Here is a 19011-nt window from a genome sequence, read left to right as displayed (position 1 = left end):
CTTCAAGCATTTTAATGCTTTATGTTCCTTTTTCTCATTTAAATAAATTAATATTTATTTGAATATTTATCCAAATACAAATTACACCATTTAATTGAAATAAATGATTTTATTTTAATTGAAAATGCCAAAATTCCTCCCACTTGCATTTTCCTACAAAATCCACTTGCATGCCTAAACCCCTTCTAGATTCTTCTAAACCTTTCCTAATTAACCTAATCCATCCCCTAAATATTGTCACATTCCTAAGCAAATTGAAGTCACTTCTCAAAGACTCCAAAGTCTTTGAAAAGCAATTAATGCTTTGTGTGTTCAACAAATTAACCTCTAAAGTCTTCCAAACCACTTATGGCTCTTACATGACCATTAATGGTTAATTCCACTTGCACCCATGGTTAAGGACTTTGACCCCTAACTTAACACTCATGTAACCCATGTGTCTCTTCAAAGCATTTATTTCTTTGACTAGGGTAACCATCATGTCCCCTCAAGCATTTAATGCTCCTTATCTCTCCTCTCAAGCCTCCTCATGGTGACACTTGTCAACATGGGATTGGGTTGAAACTCTCACATGGATTGAATATCTTTCAATCCTAAACCTTGTTAAGATTGCTCAATCTTAACCCTTCATTTCCCCATTTCTTCTATAAATAGAACCCTTCTCCTCAAGCAAAGGAGGAAGCATTAGAGTATTGTTGTTATACTGGCATTAGCATAGAGCTTTCTTATAGCATCACTATCTACACTTGCATAGCATTTGCTTATCATATTCAACTATCTTGAATCTCCATATGGCATCCATGGCTAGTGCTAAAAGCTGAGAGCTACACTCATTTGGGACTTGGAGAGGAGAGGAACAAGGGAGGAGCAACTATGAGCATCTTGATTAGCTATTTTATTCTATGTTTATATGCTTTCTATTTCATGCTTAATATCTCTCTTGATATGCCTGTTTAGGATAATCTTTTGTTGCTAACACTAACGTTTGTTTCTTGTGCTCTTGTGTGTGTTGCCACCAAACAGATTTTCTAATCCTTTTTGCAAAGCATCAAAAGTTATTCATTGATATTTTGACAAAGCTTAATTTGTAACAATCTCTTTTAAAACAAACCCTTGAATAAGTTATGAGAAAAAGATATACTTAAAGTTTAATTATTTTGATAATTTTGAATATATTAAATTCTTTATAATATCTTTTAAACAAGTGTAAAAATTTAATAAAAATTTAGTTAGAATGACCTTTGGCATGAATGACATAAATAGAATCAGTATTGTGTGTCTTTTCTAAAAAAATAATTTATTTGTAATTTTCTTTTATGAAAAATATAATGAAAGCAAAAAAAAAAATCATTAAAAACTTAATGTCATTTTAAGTCAAATCACCACTTTTTTTTTTCTTTTTTCGATAAAAGTGGCTAACCACTATAATTTTATTAATATTAAAAACCTGATTCCATAGATCCTAAGGGAAAGAATAAGGAAATCACCAGACTTTTAAAATAATAATCCTTTCTCATTAATTTGATTCCTATTATATTACTGAAATACTTAATAGTATGGAAAATTTAGAAGCAAAGTGAAATCCATATACATAAATGTTTTGGATGGGAGTCACAGACTAAGACGCATCCATTTTGTACACATTTCTTAAGATGTTGGGATCTTGCATTCAACAAAGACTCATACCTGAAGAATCATTTAAAGACTTTCAACTTCATCAATAGAACAAAAACCCATTTGACAAACACAAATACTTATAAAGTATTACATAATCTAATCTACAGAAAGGTCCAATCAAACACCAGCAGCTTCTTGGTGCCTAGTATAATTATTGGGAGCAGGGACTTCCTGAGGGTGCACAGAATCTTGCTGCTTAGTATCAATATTAGGAGCAGGGATTCCCTCACAAGGCACAGAAACCAATTTTGGTGAACGGAAATAAAGAAATAGGTTGTATGTTGAGATTACTGCAGAGACTGCCATAACAAGAAACCCTAGAAACTCCGTACTCACTGAAGCTGCTGCATACCTCACAAACTTTTTCTCAGCTACACCGTATGCTTCTTGACCTTCAAAGGAATCTCTTATAAACATTACGTATGCTATGCCTGCCGATGCACTAGACAAAAGTATATAGGCCATAACCTGTCCCAAGGTACGCAATATTTTAGAGAAAATATATGGTGATAAAAGAACTGAGAAATCTTAAGAAAATCTTTTCTAAGAATAAACCGATATGAAATCCATGCCTGGTCGAAGATAAAGCTGAGGTGTAAGCAGAATGGTCCAATGGGAGCACAAAACCCTAGAATAATCCTTATGAAGGAATAGACAAACCCTATAACGTTGGCAGCTACAACAAATCTGCAAGACATGAAATCCTTCAACAGATAAACCCAAATAAGAATATGAATCTAAAAGGAAATAACTCATGGAATGCTTGCCTGAATGCCTCGAAGCCATTGAAACTGTATTCTAGGGCTTTGATGTTGTCACTGAATGAAAACAATATATCAGATCTTGTATTGTTAGCTAGCATTACAATTAATGAAATCAGGAAAAGCACAGAAGCCAAGATTCTTAGAATTGCAGAGATCTCCATTTCTTTATCTTTCAAAAGCTAATAAACTTCATCAATTCCAGTCTCTTCAATCCGTTATATGAATCACAATGTGGAGTGCAGGGGAGAATTATTATTTTATTGTTGAATGCAGCGAAGAACTCTTTATGTGAATTATTTAATGCAGCGTCAGACATTACACTGGTTAATGGCTTGGATTCCACTATGAGTGAAAAGTAAGTTTGAACTAAGAAAAACATAAGTAAAGCTGAGATTCAAGTATCGAAAATATTGAAAATTCGTCGATCATGTATAACTATGATTTTACTTTTGTAAAATGGCATGCACATGGTTAAAGGGATAATGGTAAGTATATTTATTACAACCCTTTTTCCTCATATTTTATATGAATCAATTAAATCCAATACAACCCAGAAAAATGATAGACTGATGTGAGTCATACTGAGTCAACTAAATTTGTCATAGATCAGAAATAGGAGAGATTTGTATGAGTCATGTTGAGTCAATAATGGAGTAAACTTTTCTAATATTTGACTATAGAATCCATTGCAAGTAGCATTGATAGAGACATGGATTTGATTTGATTTTTTAAAGTAATATATGAAGTAATATTTTTAAGATTGTTAGCAATGATGGTGTATAGTATCATTTTCAAAATTCTTACTAAAATATATAGGAATAATCTAATAATAGAAGAAATATCTTAGTGAGATAAATATAGAAGCAAAAATGTCACATAATTTTAAGATCTACAATCACAATGTTCCAATATTGGTCTAAATCTTGGTGGTCACAACAAAAACACTACCACTTAACCAACACACAATGGAGAGAACACTAATAAGTTTTACTATTTACTATTATATTGTATTACACATTTTGTTAACTTAAATCTTCTACTTAAATATGCTTTGAATGTATGAATTTGATTAATGTTGGAATCTATACACTATGAATTAAGAATTGAAGATAACTAACTTAAAGCAAAACAACACTTTAACATGGACAATGGCCTAAGTATTGTTTCTTTTGAGTTCAAGATAGAAAAGAGATAAATAAAAATAAAAAATGAAAGATCATGGAAAGAAGCATTACATGCTAACAATAATTTATTTGAATTTAATTTATTTATTTCAATATTGACTCCATGATGTGAAGTGAGAAATTTATTTGTTATAGATAAATGTTTAGTGTTAGTTTTAATACTTTTTCTCTTTGCAACTCTAATGTATCCTTTTATATTCAAATTATTATACAAAATAGTAGTATTAACTTAGCACGCATAAAGAAAACAATAATTTTATAATTGTGGATGATGTTAGCCGTATATGTTCTCATATTTAGACTAGTAAAATCTTGATGAAGCATAGTATGTTGGACTAATTATTTGAGATTTAATGGTATAATAAGTTGAAACATCCAATCTAACATTCTTGGAAAAGGACAAAATAAAATGTAAAAATGTAATCTTTGTATTAAATTTAAAATAATCTATTCATTCTACAAATAGAGGAAACAATATTAGAAATACATATCTACAATAAGAATATTTTTTGAAATGCATACATGTCAATATTTCTCTATTTATAATAGCTAAGGAGGTTGTTTAGTAAAATGTAGACACAATTAGGTTTCCCAATAAATTATGATGTCACATAAAAATTGAAATATATATTGGTAAATGAATAGTGGTCCTTATATCCCTCCAATAACTATCCATATCACCCCTTGCTCACAATCCACTTAACCTATCATAAATCAAGATCAGCAAAGACACACATCTTTGAGAACCTTCAAACCATATACCACCATTAACCCATCCAAAAGACCTCCACATCACTCCTATCCATCCATGAACCCCATTCCTCTTGAAAGCAATTTGGGTGCCAATCATAAAATTTGTAAGTCTAAAAAATCCACATGTATTCAAGGATCAACATGTCCCATCTAAATAAAAGAAACACAAAAATAAATAAAAATATGATTCAAAATAAAAACTAAAAATCCAAAAGGCCACAAAGGCCCATAAAGAAAAAGAAAAATTCAAAAGGCCACAAAGGCCCATCAAGAAAAATCAAAAATAAAAAACCATGTGGATTCCCAAATTACTCATAGAAGCATTGTGTCCCATAACAAAATTAGCATTGACATCCAAATTTTCTATTCCAAAATCTTCCTTGATTCCTAAATCTAATAATCCTAATCTATCTCCTTCATCATCTTGAGTCCTTATGCTCCAAAATCCACATCCACTCCCTCATGAAAACCACAAAATTCAAAATTAACTTTTCCTCCATCACTCTAGCACCCCTCAAGTAGATCTTTTTGACATTTACATCCACTCATACACAATTCTTCCAACGCCCTATCCATTATCCAACACCTATTTTCCAAACTTTCATGCCTCTCATCCAATCCTTTGCATAAATTCATACCCCTTTTCTTCTCCTCATCCATCTCATCTCCCTTTACCATTATCCTACCAACGTCTTTGAGCATACCTTCAATATCAATGGTACATTTTAGTACATATTACAAGCATGATATTCAAGGTACTTGATGCACTTGAGTCCTTCTCTGTCTCTTGTCATGTATCCATTATTTGTAAAATTCACTTATCCATATGCTTATTGTTATCCCTCTCTATCCAAATCATTCCCAAAAAAGAAAAAAGAAATTAATAAAGAAAAAAAAAGATAATTAATTAATTCTCTAGTGAAAACCACTTTTTGTGGAACCTTGGATAAGTAAAATGATGCATAATAGGCAAACACGTGTCATGTGTAATCAATAATTCTCTTATACTTTACACTTAGGGGCATGATCCATCCATGCTATCCTAACTACCCTATCCTCCATAATCCCTATCCATCATCCTCCCTACACATTATCCTACCTACATCCATCTTCCATTTTCCAACTTTGATCTTGACAAGGCCAATGTCTTTAAAAGCATCATGTATCCTATGCTTCACCTTATCTACACTCTTCAATCCATATCCCTTATCTTGTCTATTTATTTCTTCCATCATTGACTACCACTGTAATCTTTGTTATCCTACCCACATATTATCTCCATCCTATCCAAATACATCCTTGATCTTGAAACTATTGGATATTGTTGGGAAGTTTACTAAAATGATTTGTTGTCATTGATGTCAACATATTCTTCTGTGTGTTCCAGTGTTGCAGTCAGAATGGATGAGTTGTTGTGGATTAAAGCATATTGAGATAAGTATCTCTAGCTGATTCAACTAAAGTTTCAGTCATCTACATGATGATATGATCAAGTTATGAGATCGAGTACTATTGTTTGTTTCTCAATTGTTTGTGTTGTTCAATGTTTTAGATTTTGCTCCGCATTGCTCTAGAATTGCAATATCTTTGTTAGTGGAGTTGGAAGAGTGTTTGGGATATTCATATGTGTCCTCAATTCAAACAGTTCATGATTTGGAGGTCAGTAAGTGAATCTTTCAATTTGACAGTCAGTATAGTTGGTGTTCTTGAGGTTCGGTATAATGATGATGAAGATTCTAGTAAGTGGTGATGTTGTGGTAATTCATGATGCTTGTGGATGTTTCTAGATCGTGTTCTATATATGTTAATGGTCTGCATTGATTGTTGTGTACATTATTGATGATTTCTCCAGTATGTTCATGTTATGTAATGTTCTTAGCCAACCAGATGATTGTAACGTGTTGTAGATGTTTGAGGCATAATTCTTGATGGTGTTTCTTGATTGAGGTGGTAGTTTAGGTCCATACTATGTCTTAGTTGACATTGTTTTGATCCGCATGTAATGTTGTAGCGTGTGTGGTTATATTCTTGTAATTTGTGATGAGTGCCGAGCCAACCTTCAAATATAGGTTGATAATTTATATAAATATATATAATAGTCATGTGAGAGGTATCATCTATGTGTGCAAATAATGATTTGATCCTTCAGTAGAAGAGGAGAAGTACGAAGAAGTTCGAAGAAGTGTGAAGAAGTGTGAAAGAGCAAAGTATGTGTTATGTGCTTAACTAGAACTATAACCAGGCATGAGGAGATGTTATTTTCTTAGTCCATAATCTCCCGAATGTAATTTGAATGTTTTTGTAAGACAGTGAGTCTTCCGAAGGTTGTAGCCCTTTCTTTTTTTGAGCAGTGAGATCTAGGAAGTGTGCCTGAATGCATGTGCATTCCCCATTGTAATATTTCATTTACTCCTAATAGAATATTATCTCATTGTGGGTAGGTTCCCATCATGGTTTTTCCCAAAAATATTGGTGTTATGTGTATTATTGATGTGGTATTGATTCATGATTTCATTTCTAATTATCAGATCTGAAATAGTGTTTAAGTTAAATAAAGTTTGTGAGCAAACTGATTCACCCCCCCCCCCCCCCCCCCTCTAAGTTTGCTGCATTGTTGCCAATAATTGATATCAGAAATAGATCCTTTGAAAGAAGCTTCACTACTTGAGGTAATCCGAGATGGTAGCCTATGCATATAAGAAGGATAGTCTGTTATTTGATGGAATGAATTACACTCTTTGGAAAAATGGGATGGAATGTCATTTGAGATGTATTAGTGACAATTATTGGAAGATTACTAAGAATATGTATAATATTCCTCTGAATGGTCCTACAACTCTGGATGAGATAAAGGAAGTTGAATTCAATATTAGGGCTAAGGAAGCATTCTTGTGTGCCTTGACTGATTCTGAGATGACTAATGTGATGGATTTGTAGACAACTCATGAGATCTAGAAGAAGCTAGAGACTTTGTATGAAGGTGACAACCATGTGAAAGCTGCTAAGTTGCAGAGATTGAAGGGAAGTATGAGATGCTGAAGATGGGCGAAGACTAGAACATTACCTCTTTTATGCAGAAAGTGAATGAGCTTGTGTTGAATATATCAGATGTGCCAGTGGAGTATTGGAAGAATAAGAGATTGTAGCTAAAGTTATAAGATCCTTTCCTCCTACTTATAAGCACAAGGATGCTGTTATTGAGGAGATCTAGACTGTGAAAGATTTGACTAGAGACATGATGATTGGAAATCTTGTTTCCTTTGAGTTGAGCAAATTTGGTGAAACTCTTCCTAAGTTAGAATTTGCATTCAAAGCTACTATTTTTAGAAAGATGAAATATGATTTGGGACAAAGTTTTACAAGAGTGTCCAGCTATGAGAAGGAGATGAGAGAGCTTGAAGAAGAAGAAAGATAGCTTGAAGAACTTGAATCCCATATTGCCAGAAGATTTCCTAAAGGAGCTGGTAAGTATGAAAGAAAGTTGCCTCTTAGTTTTTTTCATGTATTAAGATAGGACATTTTGCCTCAAGGTGTCCGGAAAGAGTTGCTAAGAAGCCATTAAAACCATATAAGCCTAAATATCAGCAAAAATTTTATTATTCTACTGATGAAGGTGTGAAATATGATGAGTCTGAAAGAGGAAATTCAAGAAATGAATGGGTGTTTATTTCTATCAAGGAAGATGATCTAGTGACTATTGATTCTACTAGCTGCATTAATAAGGAGAAATCTTTGGCTGCTAAAGTTGAAGAGAAAGATGAATGGGTTATTGACAGTGGATGCTCTCATCATATGACAGGTGATAAGAGTAAGTTTGTGAGTATGGAAAAGTATGATGGTAGTGTATTAAGACTTGGAGATGACAAAGATGATATAATCTCTGGTAGAGGTTCCATTTCTCTTGATGGTAAGCACAATACTGATGATGTCTTATATTTTGAAGGTATAAAGCATAATCTTTTGAGTGTTGGATAGATGGTTGATAAGGGATATGATTTAAATTTCAAGAATTGCAAGTGTAAGATCTTGAGTGATTCTGGAATTAAGATTGCATCAGGTACAAAGACTAAAGGTAATATCTTTCAATTGAATGCTAGTGGTAAAAGTTGTTTGATTGCTATTGATGAAAGTTGGTTATGACATAGAAGGATGTCTCATGTAAATTTTGATTGCAGGGTTAAGATAAGTTCTACTCAAGCAGTGAAATACCTTCTTAAGCTAGTGAAGCCAACTAATCTGGTATGTAAGGAATGCCAATTAAGGAAGTAGGCAAGAGTTACTTTCAAGAGAAAATAGTATACTTCTAATGTAATATTGGATCTTGTGCATATTGATTTGTGTGGTCCTTCTAGAGTGAGAAGCTTGCAGGGTGATAGTTATTTCATGTTGTTGACTGATGATTATTCAAGGATGATGTGGGTTACTTTCTTAAGAGAGAAGTCTAAAGCATTGGAGAAGATCAAGTTTTTCAAAGCTATGGTTGAGGTTGAGACTGGTCTGAAGCTGAAGTGTCTGAGATCTAATAGAGGTTGTGAATTTACTTCTGGTGAGTTCAATATATTTTGTGAAGAGCATGAGGTGAAGAGACATTTATGTGCTCCACAGACCCCTCAGCAAAATAGTGTTGTGGAGAGGAAGAGCATAATAATTCAAGAACCTACTAGAACCATGATGATTGAAGGAAATGTTCTACATGTCTATTGGAGAGAAGTTATGAGTACTGTTGTATACACTTTAAACTGGGTCCATATCAAAGGTGATACTAGTAAGACTCCTTTATGAGTTGTGATTTGGTCATGTTCCTACAGTTAGATAATTCATAATTTTTGGAAGTAAATGCTATATCAGAATAGATGAAGATTTAGGAAAGTTTGATGCTATAAGTGATGAAGGAATTTTTCATGGTTATTCTACTAAGAGAAAGGCCTACCGATGTTATAATAAGAGATTGAGAAAGATAGTTGAGAGTGCTAATGTGAAAGTTGATGAAGGAAATGAGAGACAAATCAGATCTTGTGGATATGATTCAAATGATCAAGATGTCAGTTCAGATAAAGGAAAGCAAGTGCAGACCCGGAATCAAGTTTAGATTGTTCCAAAGAAGCCTGAGAATGAAGGAGAAGATACAAGTGCTAGTACAGACATGAAAGAGCTCAAGAGTCTGGAAATCAAGAAAATCCTAAGACTCCTAGGTATGTAAGATTGAATCATTCAGAAAATCATATCATAGGAGATAAGAATAGAGGTGTGATGACTAGGAGAAGAATTATAGAAGAGTATTTCTTGATTTCTAAGATTGAACCTAAGGATGTTAATGAAGCATGAAAAGATGAAAATTTGGTTAAAGCAATGGAAGAAGAATTGAACTAGATTGAGAAGAAAAATACATGTATTCTTGTTCTCAAAGCTAAGGATAAATATGTAATTGGAATTAAATGAGAGTTTTTGAAATAAATTGGATGAAAAAGGTGAAGTGGTTAGGAATAAAGAAAGACTTGTTTGTGAGGGATATTCTAAGATGGAAGGAATTCATTTTGAGGAGATTTTTTCTTCGGTAGCTAGAATTGAAGCTGTTAGATTATTTCTTTCTTATGTTTCTTACAAATATTTCAAAGTCTATCAGATGGATGTCAAGTCAACCTCTCTTAATGGTGAGATGGAAGAAGAAGTTTATACTGAGTAGCCTGATGGATTTTAGTTGATAGATCAGAAAGATATGGTTTGCAGATTGAAGAAGGCACTATATGGGTTGAAGCAAGCCCCAAGAGCATGGTATGCTAGATTGGTTAAGTATTTGATGAAGCTAGAATTCAATAAAGGTACTACTAATAGTAATCTGTATTTCATGATTGATAATGATAACATCTTGATTGTTGAGGTATCTTTTGATGCCATTATTCTTGGTGGAAATGATAGTTTGTGAAAGAAGTTTGCTGATGATATGTAGAATGAGTTTGAGATGTCTATTATTGGTGAGATGAAATTCATTTTGGCATTGCATACTACTTAATTAGATAGTCATTTTTATATCACAGTATAAGTATGTGAATGAATTATTGAAGAAGTTTGGTTTAGATGATGCAAAGCCAGTTGGTACCCCTATGGTGAGCGAATGTAAGTTGACAAAAGATGATGATTCTCTGAAAGAAAATCAGAATAGATACAAATCTATTATTCATAGATTGTTGTATTTAACTCAGACTAGACCTGATATTATGAATGTTGTGTGTCTTGTTCCTAGATTTCAAGCTAATCCTAAGGAATCTCATGTTGTATCTATGAAAAGAATTTTCAGATACTTGAAAGGAACAATTGATTTTGCTTGTGGTATCCTAAAGATGATGACTTTACTTTGACTGCTTTTACTAATGCTAATTAGGTAGGTGGCGTGGAAAGAGATTTGTTAGGAAAGAGATTTGTTTCATGGATGAGTAAGGAGCATAACACAATTTCTTTATCTAATGTAGAAGCTGAATACATTGTTGCTGCTAGCGATTGTACTCAGGTGGTATAGATGAAGTAGATGTTGAAGGATATCAGAGTTATTTTTTATGAGCAAAATGCTATATAATTTGATAATTCAAGTGCTATCAATATTTTTAAGAATTCGGTGTTGCATTCAAAGACCAGGGATATATCAATCAAGTTTCATTTCTTGAGAGAGAAGGTGAATGAGAAGGAATTTAGATTGGAGTATGTATCTACAAAGGAACAAATTGCAGATATCTTCATGAAGCCTTTGCCTAAGGATACTTTTGAGTATCTCAGAGAGAAGCTAGGGGTGATTTCCCCTCCTGATGAGAAATAATATGCATAGATTTGTATCAATCCAGTGGACTTCACAGAAATATCTTGTGATCCAGATTGATGAGTGGTGGCTGCTACTTAGGGGGAGTAGTCAGCGTGGTGGTTCAGATGTTCAGATTTGTGAGTTTGTTCAAAGGGGGAGAGATTATCTGATAAGAGGGAGAGAATCATGATTTTCATATGTTCCTTTTGTATCAATGTCAAAGGGGGAGAAGAGCATATGAAAAACTGCTATATCATGTGCTAGATCTTAGGGGGAGATTTTTTAGAGTTATGAGAGATTGTTGGTAGTTTAATTCTTTATTTTCATTGAATTTTTTCACATTCATTTGTTGCCATCAATGCCAAAGGGGGAGGTTGTTGGATATTGTTGAGAAGTATGCTGGAATGATGTGTTGTCATTGATGTCAACATATTCTTCTATATGTTGCAGTGTTGTAGTCAGATTGGATGAGTTAGTTTTGCTAGTGTGTTACAGATGAGTTGTTTCATATTAAAGGCTTTTGAGATAAGTATCTCTAATTGTTTCAAATAAATTTTTAGTGATCTACATGACGATATGATCAAGTTATGAGATCTGATATTCTTGTTGGTTTCTTAGTTGTTTGTGTTGTTCAGTGTTTTGGATTTTCTCTATTGCAATATCTTTGTATTTTGGATTTGGTAGAGTGTTTGGGACATTCATATGTGTCTTCAATTCAGATGGTTCATGATTTGGAGGTCTGCAAGTGAATCTTGCAGTTTGACAATCAGTATAGTTGGTGTTCTTGAGGTTCGTATAATGATGATGAAGATTCTAGTAAGTGGTGATGTTGCAGTTGTGGTTGTGGTAATTCATGATGCTTGTTGATGTTTCTAGATCATGGTATATCCATGTTGATGGCCCACATTTATCATTGTGCATGTTATTAATGATTTCTTTGGTATGTTTGTGTTATGCGATGTTCTTGGCCGATCGGATGACTGTAGCATGTTGTGGATGTTTGAGGCATAATTCTTGATTGTGTTTCTTGATCAAGGTGGTGGTTTAGGTCCAAACTATGTCTTAGCCAACCTTATTTTGGTCTGCATGTAATGATGTAGCATGTGTGGTTATATTCTTGTAATTGTGATGAGTGCTGAGTTGACCTTGAAATATAGGTTGGTTATTTGCATAAATATATGTAATAGTCATGTGAGATGTGTCATCTACATGTGTGAATAATAATTTAATCCTTTAGTAGTAGAGGAGAAGTGCAAATAAGTGTGAAGAAGTGTGAAAGAGAAGAGTATGTGTTATGTGCTTAACTGGAACTGTAAGCAAGCATGAGGAGATGTTATTTTCTCAGTTCATAATCTTCCGAATGTAATCTCAATGAGTTTATAAGACAACGAGTCTTCCTAGGGTTGTATCCCTTTCTTTTTTTTGAGTAGTGAGCTCTAGGTAATGTGCCTAAATGCCTATGCATTCCCCATTGTAATATTTCATTTACTCCTAATAGGGTATTATCTCATTGTGTGTAGGTTTCCACCGTGGTTTTTCCCTTGACCGGGTTTTCCACGTCAAAACTCTTGGTGTTATGTGTGTTATTGATGTGGTGTTGATTCATTCTTTCATTACTAATTATCAGATCTAAAATTGTGTTTAAGTTGATTAAAGTTTGTGATCAAACTAATTCACCCCCCCCCCCTCTCAATTTGATGCATTGTTACCAATAGAAACTTAGGGGCATATCATGTTGGTTAGTCCTTGATTACATAATAAGATGTCTCCATCCTTCAATTTTCATCCACCAATTCCCTCATCCATTCATAATTATTCATGTCTTTCTAGACATTGAGGAAAAACAAATAAATCTTTCTTAAGAGTAAATCCTGATATATGTCTTAAAAAATTTTGCTTTAAAAAAAAAAACTTTAAATTTTCAAAAATTCAAAAAAGATCAAATATCTAAAAACCTCAATTTATATCATCTCATCATGCAATCAAACATCACTATCATATCTATCTTCTTATTGTAATAAATTTACACTTGCACCATCTCCATCATCACTACCACAATCCACAATAAATTGTCTCTTTGCTATGAGAGTGATGTTTTAGGCTAAAACAAGCATCACATTGCAACATCTTAATCAGCAAGACTGCTAAATTATCCTATAGAATAGACTAATCAATTTACTATTCAAATTTTTCCCAAATCTTGATCACACTGTCACTCTTTACATATCAATCCTAGAATAGTCATCCTATTGATCACCATCCTACTAATCAAACATTTAGCATATTATCTAAACATCAACATCTCTAGACTTATCCAATCTGAATCATATATCTTATCCAAGATGATCTAAATGGTTGTTGACTTGGTTGGTCATTGAGTCTTTTGTTCGCTTGATCTTTTTCATGTTATGATACTAAGCTACTTCAGGATATCCTTGTGATTAGAGGAGTGAGGAAAGGACTTGGCATGGTTTTTGTATGTTGTGTTTGTGGAATGTTTTCATGAAGTTATACAGAAAATGTTTTTAGTTTCTCTATTGGCACATTCATTAATTATTATCTTATATCGTATGTAAATTAAAGGTCATCTAATATTTTTTTACACATGGATCAGCATGCTCTACTAATGTCACATATACCTTGACCATAAACACTCATGTCTTAGGATGGATGAAATCATTCCTTGCATGTAATGTTTCTATCTATGAAAAGTGATATCATCCTCACCTTGGTCTTCCCATATTTTAGCGTATATCTATTTATTTAGAAAAATCCAAAATACCCAATGATGAAAAGAAGCATTTTAATAAAGAAATCTCACAATCCTTATCTCCCATAGTTTTACAATCTATTTATGCATTCTCTCTTCTTTTCTATTCTATTCGTCCTATCCCCTTGATCTATCCATTTCCCATGATCAACCTAACCTTCTACTATTATTACTAACTCTTCTACTCACTCACATTTCCTATCATCCATTTCCATAAAATCATCTATCATTTGTCTTATACAAGATGTATCCTTCCTAAAACCTAGCTTGATCTTTACCAATCAATCAAATCAATCTAATTAATAAATCAATCTACAAATCAGCCTGATTGTCTCTTTTATCCAGTCAAACACATTTACCTAATCAAAACCATCCATGTTATCAAGATAACCATTCTTCTCTTTTTCATATAACCTTCTTTTCTTTTGAAAGATTAACCTCAAATTTTATTTTTCAGCCAATCTCTTGATGGGACATCATGTCTTCTTATCTTGGTCCTTTGGGATATACTAGGGTATATTCCTCTAAACCCTTTCCTTTTATTTGAAACAACACTCAAAATTGCATTGTCTCAAAGAGAGGCAAAATTTAGATGCCAAAAAATTAACCCTTCTTCTATTCACCAATTCTCTTCAATAATTAAATATTTTTATTTAATTGACTTTCTAACATTTCCTCTTTCTTTGAATGTTAATTAAGTAATTTTATTATTTAATTAATTAATTAAATCTTACCATATTCCTCTATCCCTTTTATAATTAAATAGTTTTATTTATTTAATTATCCAATTTTATTCTTCTATAGTTGATTAAATTCTTTAATTTATCCTTCTATTCTCTCATTTTCCCTTTTCAACCAAGTAAATGGATGTAATATCTACAAATTGTTACTCTTTGCAAATAAATAAATAAATTACTCTCCTAATCTATCCATAGTTTATTAGTCTCTTTCCAATCTGCAAAGATAATGGCCCTATGAATTCTACAAGCATAAACAATTAGATAAAAATAAATCTCAAGGGTAGTGGTTACAAAGAAAATGGAGCCAAAGGTCTAGTTTATAGATTTCAAAGAGGGAATATTGATGGTGGAGTTTAAAATTCATCCTAGAAGAGATGGATGATCTATTGGAATCAATGAACACTAAGAGGGGGAAGTGAATTAGTGTTGTGCAATTTACAAATTTATTAAACTAATTCTTAAACCACTGGATGTATAAGAATGAAAGTAAAGTGCAGAAACATAAAGCAATCAACCACACAACCATAACACCAAGATTTTTACGTGGAAATGTGAAAAGGGAAAAACCACAGTAGGATTTGAACCAGCAATATTATTATACTATGGCAAGAAGTATGATAATATTACATAAGAGGAATGCACTCGCATTCAAGCACACTGCCTAGAGCTGACTGATCAATTACATAGAGGGAAAAAACCCCAGAGGACTCATTGTCCTACAAATGAGATACAGGAGTAATTACAATGTCTGAACTAGAATATAGCATCTACAAATGCCAAAGATTAGTTCCGGTTAAGCACAATTTGACTGTTAAATGCTACGAGCTACCTTTCTGCCCTATTTTGCCGCATAGTCATCTACCAGAGCACCAATTATGCATTCTCATGCTCATTCAATACCACACATCCACATTCTCATATTCCATACCTAAAATGATCATCTGGATCGATATTAAATATATTCGCACAAACTAATAAGATCTCAAACATGTCAGCCTCACAAAACTACAAAATATGAAACGTGTTCCTAACATGTCGGCTCAATCCATCCACAAATGCATATGTCGACCTAAACAATATGATAAAAAGATTCATATACATCGGAACAAACACTTCAAAATTACAAACAATTACCAAAATCACCCCAACAATTTGCAACACACGTTACATCACTAATCAACACACTAGCTATGTTCTCCGTAATCACAAGATACTAGACCTTGAATCTTTCACCAGAAACTATACCGGAGGCCAAAAATGTGAAGTAAGATGCCTCAAATCATGAATCAACTACCTCTATCACCACAACCAAAATCATGAAACCAAAAACGAGTTATGCATAGTTTATCTTCACTCTGTGTTCCACCTTCTAGAATTAAGCATAACTAAATGATACAATTCCTTAAGCTTCCGATAACTGAAATATACATACACCAAATAGGATTTCTAGACTGAGTTTCCATAAATGATAACCCTTAAGAAATATCCATGCATCAATCTTCACCGGTACAATGTCTCTTGCCAACAATCTCCCCCTTTGGCATTGATGGCAACACTGTGAAAAATGAACTCAAGAATAATGAACTGAATACTGCACAACTCTAAAAATACTCCAAACAATCTGCAAGATATGTATAACTGGCTCCTCCTAAGAATATGCATCATTTTTCACCGCACTCTCTCCTCGTTTGACATCAATGGCAAAGGTGGATCTCCGCCAAAATTGTACATACAAAGATGTATACAACTACTTACATAAATTTGAAAATGTCAGCAAAGGTTGCCTTTAGTGACTTCAAATGCTCATTCCAACCTCTTTGAAAACATTCCAAATATTTATCAGAGCACTGAAAATGTAGAAATGTATTTCTATGCCTTTAAGATCTAAGGGAACACTCTTACTTAGAGCATTCATTGCATCTTGATGACTACCGAGTAAAGTGTCTAACTGGGGTGTGATAAGACTCATCAATTCACCTACTCTACTTATTTTGTGGTCCTTCTCCTGATGCAAGCTCTTGATTTTGTCCATTAAGTCCATAACATGAGCTTCAAGGCTACTAGCAAAAACTGAATGAGGGACAAAGGATTGAGAAATGTTGGCTAACTGCCCTTCATATTCCTTAATATTTTTGTCAATGTCTATGGTAAACTTGGGCAAAATAAGACATGACAAATACTTTTCCGCCTTAATCCAATGCATCCTGAATACCTTTCACCGTAGTTGTCAAACTAACCCTGTCTCCTTCAACTGCTCTCAAAATTAATTTCAATCTTGTTTCATTACATCTTCTCAAAACTATTTTATGTGTTGTCTTCTCTATGTTGGCATTCTACACTCTTATGAGAATAGTTGATGTTGTCATTGATGGCAACCAACCAGCAATCATCTATCAACCCACCGACAGTTACCGACATCGGCAATAGACTTCTACATACACCAACAGGTACTTCACAGACAGCGACAATAATGCATACCGGCACTCAAGCCGACATGGAATAAACTTTTGTTTATTATTTTGTAATGTAATTATCTCTTGTAAAAAGCCCACATGGCATATTGTAAAAGACTCATATATATGTATGACATCTTATTGGTCATTTTGATATGAGAGAGAGAGAGAGAGAGAGAGTATAGATGATATTTTGTATAAGGTGATATTGTTAACAGCGAAGGTTTTGGTTATAGTCTGAGCTTAAATTGGTATTGAACTTGGTATAGTTGATGCTGATCTAAAGCAATACATTGTATGGATTTTGATAATCCATTTTGTAAGTCAGTGAGACTTCTATTTTGTAGTTGAGTAGTGAGCTCTAGGCTGCTAGCCTTCCTACATGTGCAGGCCCCTCATTGTAAGTAATATTTATTCATTGGCCAGTGAGTGAATATTGTGGGTCACAAATCCCACCGAGGTTTTTCCCACACCGGGTTTCCTCATTAAATATATTGTGTTATGGTGTGTTCTCGATGTTGTCTCTGTTATTCTTATTTATTGGTACACTATTTTGGGATACATAATTCTTAATAAGTTTAAATATTCTGCTAACCGGTTAGACACTGATTCATGCCTCCTCTCAATGTCTTTGGGACTGTCATTGATTCTAACACTCTAAAGACACAAAATGAGAATCAACCTCTTGAAGCATACATTTTAGCTTATTGGAGGGTGTATCATCAGAGTCCTTCTTGAAGGTAGACAAAATATTTTCCAAGACATTAGTTGCAAGTGTTATCAACTCCTTTTTTTTCTAAATGGGACTTGAGTAATTCGTCACCTTCCTTAGCTTATGCAAGGATAGCTAATTTTAGGGCTTGGATAGGGGATAAAGAGCTCAAATTTATTGGCCCTTGAGTAAAGTCATCTGGATCTATTACAACTTGTTTTCCTTTGTCAGTTGCAGTGTCTCTTGCCACTGTCACCGAAGTTTGATCATCTTTCTCTTTTACCTTACCCTTCTCTTCCTCTACACTTGCATCTGCATCACCCTTTTCAACATCAATTTCTATCTCTTCTTCTCCACCTACTCCCTTCTCATCTGAAATCTTCTCAGTTGCTTTCTCATAATGCACTTCCATTACCGGAGGATCTTGCATAGATTCATCGAAGTCATCAACTACCTAGTTATTAGTGGTATCATTGACAACTACTTGCTTATGTGTTCCTGCCAGATCAACTTGCTCAGATGTATGATCTTTCTGCTCATGAGGAACCTTCATTTGAACCTGAACTACTGGAATAGAGGTGTCTTTTCTTTATATCTCTTCTGATTGAGAATCATCCTTCTCCAGTTTGATCTAATAATGATTTTCCTTCAAAATTTCCTTCAGTATACCCTTTCTCCTTAGCAACTTCATCAACTTTTTTGAACATTATTTTATTCAATCGATGTTTCCTCTGGAACTTATCCTTTGCAAGCCCCAAAATTCTTTTTATTTCATCCTTTGATGTAACATGACACAGGTTTACTAAGATATATTCTTTAAATCTATCATGCTCTAGACTGGCTGTATGTCTCCAAGCATCCAAAATATCATTTAATCCCTTCATGATCATTGATGACAACTCTATCAATGCTTTCCTAAAAATGTTCATATATTGTACAACCAATTTCTCAATAGCCCTTTGATCTTTATCGTCATAGTTCTCATAATATATAGGTAGATTCTTTAGATTTCCTTCTTTTACTATCTCGTCAATAACCTTATTTAATAACATGGGGGGCACAATAGTATATGTACCTTTTATCTTGCCCGATTTCAGAGCTTCATCAAGCTCAGACTTTTACTTCTTCCAAGACTTTTCTTTACTAGATGGCTCATCTTTTGTTCTAG

Source organism: Cryptomeria japonica, chromosome 5, assembly GCF_030272615.1.
Source record: "Cryptomeria japonica chromosome 5, Sugi_1.0, whole genome shotgun sequence".
Lineage (NCBI taxonomy): Eukaryota > Viridiplantae > Streptophyta > Pinopsida > Cupressales > Cupressaceae > Cryptomeria > Cryptomeria japonica.
Note: the sequence above shows the minus strand (reverse complement) of the source record.